Below are 6000 nucleotides of genomic sequence, written 5' to 3' on the forward strand. Positions count from 1 at the left end.
AATACAGAAAAACTACACTTAAAATATCTTCCTCATGTAAGAAATTCAATTCACTGCAAGTCAAATATGCTCAATGTACTCTGGTATGTGAAATCTAGTTTAGATCTGAATTTTGTGACAGGACTACTGACATGGCTTTCTAAGTAGTCCCCTTATGTCCAGTTTTTCTCCCCTCCAACCTACTTTGCATCCAGAGCATGCCAACCCTGAACTCAGAGGACTCAGAGTTTATAACACACATATGTCAATCACATGTAATCTATGGCTTTATTGTCTATTCTGTGGTTTGCTGTCATATTGTCCTCATATTCATCATGATGAGCTCTTTGAGGACTTATGCTCCTTTAAGATTTCTCCTCTGCCATCTCAGAAAGAAGCACACTCATGTGTAGACATTCAACAAAACTGGTAAATTCCCTGTATAAAAAATGCATTCCACCTTCAATTAAGGTGTTATTCTTCTCTCTTGACTACCTGTGTTAAAACAGTGTTTAAAAAAAAAAAAAACCACAAAAAAACAAAAAAAACCCCACAGTGTTTTGACATTACAAATGATGCAAGGAAATAATACAAACTTACAAATAAAAAACAACTACAAACTACATAAGGATGTGCTTCTCCAACATGAGAAAACAATTACAAAAAGGTAACCTAGAATTTTAAAGAAAGAATCATTTTTTTATAAAGAGTTAACTCAGGCCTCTGGAATAAATTAGAAATAAGACAATATGTTTGAGACACAGGATTCCTCATGCCAATATATGTAAAAATTTTTGAAGGTATTATTCAACGCTTCACTATAGTAAGGGAAAAAAATTTCTACTTCAATTGTCAAGAAATTATACATGAATAATTGTATTATGGAAGAAGGTTCTGTGTACATTTGGTTGTAAGTTTAGGAATTTGTCTATTAACTAATTCAATAAATAATAAAAGTTGATTGATTGAATACTTTCTATGTTAGAGGCACCATGTTAATGCTGAGGATACCAAGGTGAAAAAGCATGACTGTTTTCCTCTACAGGACATGCAAACCAACAATTACAATCCAATATATAGTTGCTTTATTGTTGGTCTGCACAGAGGGCTGATGGAGCACAGAGGGGACCTGAAGTCAGTGGGGAAGAGACAGTGAAGGCTTCACAGCATTTCAGCTGGATGAGAGTTGGAGGGAGAATAGGATTTTGTTTGGTGGGCAATTTGGGGTAGGAGACTTGTGATAGGAACTTCCCATGTCTGGTTCTCTTCCTTCCAGGCAGAGGGGAGGATTATACTCCCCTACTCCCTTGAATTTAGGAAGAGCTATGTAACTAATTCTGGCCAATGAGCTATGGGTAGAAATAATGAGTCACTTCTAAACTGTAACATTTAAGTGCTAGTGCAAAACACTCCAGTACTTTTCTATCTGCCTTGGCACCTGGTGAAGTTGTATGTGCCAGAAGGTTTAGCTACCTGTTGGTAAAACCTCTGTCAGCCCAGGTGCCTGAGTGACTGTGTGGAACAGAACCACTTGCTGAACTATGATAGATGATTGTGGCATGAATAAGAAGTAAATCGTGTGTTTAGCCATGGAAATTCTGGGAGTGTTTTGTTATTTCATCATTTCAGATGGAGGTAAAACAATTTTAAAAACAAAGGAAAGGGAGGGAGCTGCTGTCACCATGTTGTTGGTCGCCACCCGCTCAGGGCCCTTTTGCGCCTGTCCTGTCGGCCACTAGTGCAGGCCACGGTGCCCGCCACCTCGGAGTCGCCAGTGCTGGACGTGAAGCAGTCCTTCCTGTGCTGGGAGTCGCCGAGTGGTCAGGCCACGCAGGCCAGCTTTTTGTCGCCTCCGTGGGCCTCAATGTCCCTGCTTCTGTTCGTTATTCCCATACGAACGTCAAAGTGCCTGACTTCTCTGACTATCGTCGTGCTCAAGTGTTAGATAGTACAAAGTCTTCAAAAGAGAGCAGTGAGGCTACAAAAGGTTTCTCCTATTTGGTAACTGCAACAACTACCGTGGGTGTCGCGTATGCTGCCAAGAATGTCGTTTCTCAGTTCGTTTCCAGCATGAGTGCTTCTGCTGATGTGTTGGCCATGTCCAAAACCGGAATCAAGTTACCCGATATTCCAGAGGGCAAGAACATGGCTTTCAAATGGAGAGGCCAACCCCTGTTTGTGCGCCACAGAACCAAGAAGGAAACTGACCAGAAAGCTGCAGTTGAAGGACTTCAGTTGAGGGACTCACAGCATGATTTAGAACGAGTAAAGAAACCTGAATGGTTTGTCTTGATAGGTGTTTGCACTCATCTTGGTTGTGTACCCATTGCAAATGCAGGAGATTTTGGTGGTTATTATTGCCCTTGCCGTGGGTCACACTATGATGCATCTGGCAGGATCAGGAAGGGGTCTGCACCTCTCAACCTTGAAGTTCCCTCATATGAGTTCACCAGTGATGATATAGTGATTGTTGATTAGAGACCTGGACTCAAGTCATAGGCTTCTTTCAGTCTTTGTGTCACCTCAGAAGAGTTATTTGAGAACAAGCCTTCTGCACTTCAAATTAGTTGATTTGAAATATTTAAGAATTGCTAATAATGTGTTTGCAAACATGTGAAGTAAATTGAATTTCATGTTGAATACTTTCAAGCATTCACCTAATAAAGCCACTGTTAAACACTGTTATGCTCAAAGACTTCAAAGGTACAGTGTCTTTGATAGTTAATTCTAATCAAAAATTACAGACTGGTGTATGGAGAGGAAAAAAAAGAAAAAAACAAAGGAAAGGGAGAATAGACAAATCTCCCATGCCAAAGTATTCCAAAAACTTTATGTAGATACTCTGCCCTCAAGAAAGTGGAGTGTAACTAACCACTCCTTAAGTGTGGGCTGTGCATAGTGACTTTCTTCCCAAGAATATAGCATGGAAAGGAGCAAAAAGAGTAATTTTACTGCAGAGAAACCTGACAAATGCTACTTCAGCCAGTGGATCAAGGTTAATATCAACAGTAATAAGTTATGTTGATAGTATGTATCCTAGATACCATGTGATGAAACTGGTATCTGTGGTCTCCCTCCCCAAAACACATAATCCTTGCCTAGTCATGAGAAAAACATCAGACAAATCCCAGTTAAGCGTCATTCTACAAAATACCCCATCAGTGCCCCTCAAAACTGTCAAGGTCATCAAAAACAAGCAAAGTCTGAGAAATTATTAGAGCTAAAAGGAGCCAAAAGGACCTAGCAACTAAATGTAATGTGGTACTCTAGATAGGATCCTAGAACAGAAAAAGGACATTTGGTAAAAACTAAGGAAATCTGAAATAAAGTATGAACTTTATTTACTAATAACTTTTAGATATTGGTTCATTAATTGTAACAAATGTACTACGCTGAGGTAAGATGTTAAAAATAGGGGAAATTGGGTTTGGGCAATACAGAAACTATATGTACTATCTTAGCAATTTTTATGTAAATCTCAAACTATTCTAAAGTTAAAAGATTATTTTAAAAAAAGGTATAAGAGAGAACATAGTATGTTCTGGAAATTCCTTTTGAAGTGGGGAGTGGAAGTAAAGAGTTTGGCTAGGTAAGCAAAAGACCTTTTATGCTATTCAAAGGAGATTCAATTTGTAAATTGTATAGGCTGGGTGAGGAATTCCTAGATCTGTGGTTGGGCTTCAGGGGTGTTGCAAAACCTCTGAAGTTGTATAAGATTTTATTGTGTGTATGTGTATATGTACGTTTTTCTCAGAAGAATGTCAAAAGCTTTAATTATTATTTACCTATTCTTAAAGGGAAAAAACACCTAAATGTGTTAATAATCATTGCTGAAGGTAATGTTGAAACTGAAATATTCTGAGCAAGAGATATGAAACAATTATATTTTGTTTTTTTATTTGCTTGCTTGTTTGTTTTGGCAGTGCCATGTGGCATGTGGGATCTTAGTTCCCTGACCAGGATTCAAACCCATGCCTCCTGCATTGGGAACATGGAGTCTTAACCACTGGACCAGGGAAGTCCAAAATAATTATACTTTGTGTGCAAAAGAGATCCCTTCTTGGTAGTACAGACTAAAGTGATAATGTGTGTGTGTTTGGAGGAGGAAGGCAGGAGTTAAAAGCCAAGATAGTAATAAAGACCATGATCTTCAAACTCTTTTGACTGTGGTCTACTTTGCAGGGGAAAGAAATGATCCCATAAGATCCTTTACCCTACTGTTGCCACTTTCCTGAGAAACAAGTACTGAGTCTTTAGGATGAAGTATCATTTTTTTTAAACCAAAGTTTGATGGGATTATATATACATCTACTTTATCATTAGGGTTGTGAATGATTAATATTTGAATCAAAATGAATATATGTCTTTAAGGGTAGCTATAAACCTAAAGCACTATGATATAAATCTACATTTATGGGAAATTATAGTTAAAAAGCAGGAACTGAAAACCATGACAATGATGAGGCATCCTTTCTGAAAATTAGGGTAATTCCAACTATTGATGTACAATAACATTGCATTCTGCCAGACTTCTTTATAGGGTATAGTTTAATCGGTAAATCCTATTCGTGTGCTAATTTTAGCTTATTAATACAAAATTTCAGTAATCCTTAGTAACTCAGGTAGGTGGTTATTCACAATTAATCCTTTGTTGTATATACAAATGAAAATATATGGAGTTATGCATCATTAGCCCATAAAAATGGGGGAAAAAGTTTTAATTTTTTTTTTTCAATTCATGGTCTCTTAGGAGGAACGTGGACTGCAAATAATTCTTTGAGAAATTGCTGTTACAATCTACAAGAGAAATAATGAAAGACCAAGATAGAAGCAGTCAGGAGGTACAGAGAACAGCAGACAGATAAGACAGATATTCAAAGGATCAGAACCAGGGGAAGTTTTGGATTGCTTGGATGGGGAGATGCAAGGTAGAGGGGGAAAGCTACCTGGATTTTTTGGTTTCTGGCAGGCCAATTATGGGGAATACAGGACAGTGAATAAACTTAGAGGAGGATAGGGTGGATAGGAGATAAGTCCAATTTTTAATATGTTGTGTTTGAAATCCCAAGTCGATGTGTCTGGTAGGCAGCTGGGTCCTGTGATCTTTCAGCTTTAGAAAAAAGGGTCTGGGCTGGAGCTGTAATTTTTTTTTTTAAATAAATTTATTTATTTTATTTTTGGCTGCGTTGGGTCTTCATTGCTGCGTGTGGGCTTTCTCTAGTGGTGGCGAAAGGGGGCTACTCTTCATTGTGGAGCACGGACTCGAGACGAGCGGGCTTCAGTAGTTGTGGCGTGCAGGCTTCTGTAGCTGTGGCACACGGGCTTAGTTCCTCCACGGCAAGTGGGATCTTCCTGGACCAGGGCTCGAACCCATGTGCCCTGCACTGGCAGGAAGATTCTTAACCACTGCGCCACCAGGGAAGCCCTGGAGCTGTAAATTCTTAACTTAGAAAAGTGAAGCATTCATATCATAGTGTGACTTTAGCATTTACAACAATAAGTAGGAGTTCCAATTTTTAAAAAGAATTCCATTATATATCTAGAAATAAATATAGGGAGGGGGGAAGTCAGCAATTAAGAATTCCTGAGATACAGCAAGAGTATCTTTTTATGATTAGAAATTCTTGGTGGGGGAATTCTCTGGCGGACCAGTGGTTAGGACTCTGCACTTCCACTGCCGGGGGGCCAGGTTTGATCCCTGGTCGGGGAACTACGATCCTGCAAGATGCATGGTGCAGCCAAAAAAAAAAGAAATTCTTGGTGAATGAAGTTTCCATTGCCTCATTTCTTGAAATTATGTTCCACTCATCTTTGTTTCTCCTTACCAATTTCTCTTCTCTTTAAATCATGGAATTCAGGTGTCCATTTATTCGTTGCTGTTGTTGTTGCTGCTGTTTTTCCTTCTTTTTTAAAAAAATTTTATTATTTTAAATTTTATATTGGAGTATGGTTGATTTATAATGTGTTAGTTTCAGGTGAACAGCAAATTGATTCAGTTATACATATATCTATTTTTTTCCC

At 38.5% G+C, this 6000-nt stretch overlaps 1 pseudogene across 1 annotated transcript; it reads left to right on the forward strand.

Annotated features, from left to right (window-relative positions):
* The first annotated feature begins 971 nt into the window (after nt 1-971).
* LOC307194384 (cytochrome b-c1 complex subunit Rieske, mitochondrial-like) lies at nt 972-2906 on the forward strand (annotated as a pseudogene). The gene is made up of 2 exons: nt 972-994; nt 1687-2906. The product of its transcript is annotated as a cytochrome b-c1 complex subunit Rieske, mitochondrial-like (transcript).
* Nucleotides 2907-6000: the final 3094 nt, after the last annotated feature.

This window comes from Stenella coeruleoalba, assembly GCF_951394435.1.
Source record: "Stenella coeruleoalba genome assembly, chromosome: 11".
NCBI lineage: Eukaryota > Metazoa > Chordata > Mammalia > Artiodactyla > Delphinidae > Stenella > Stenella coeruleoalba.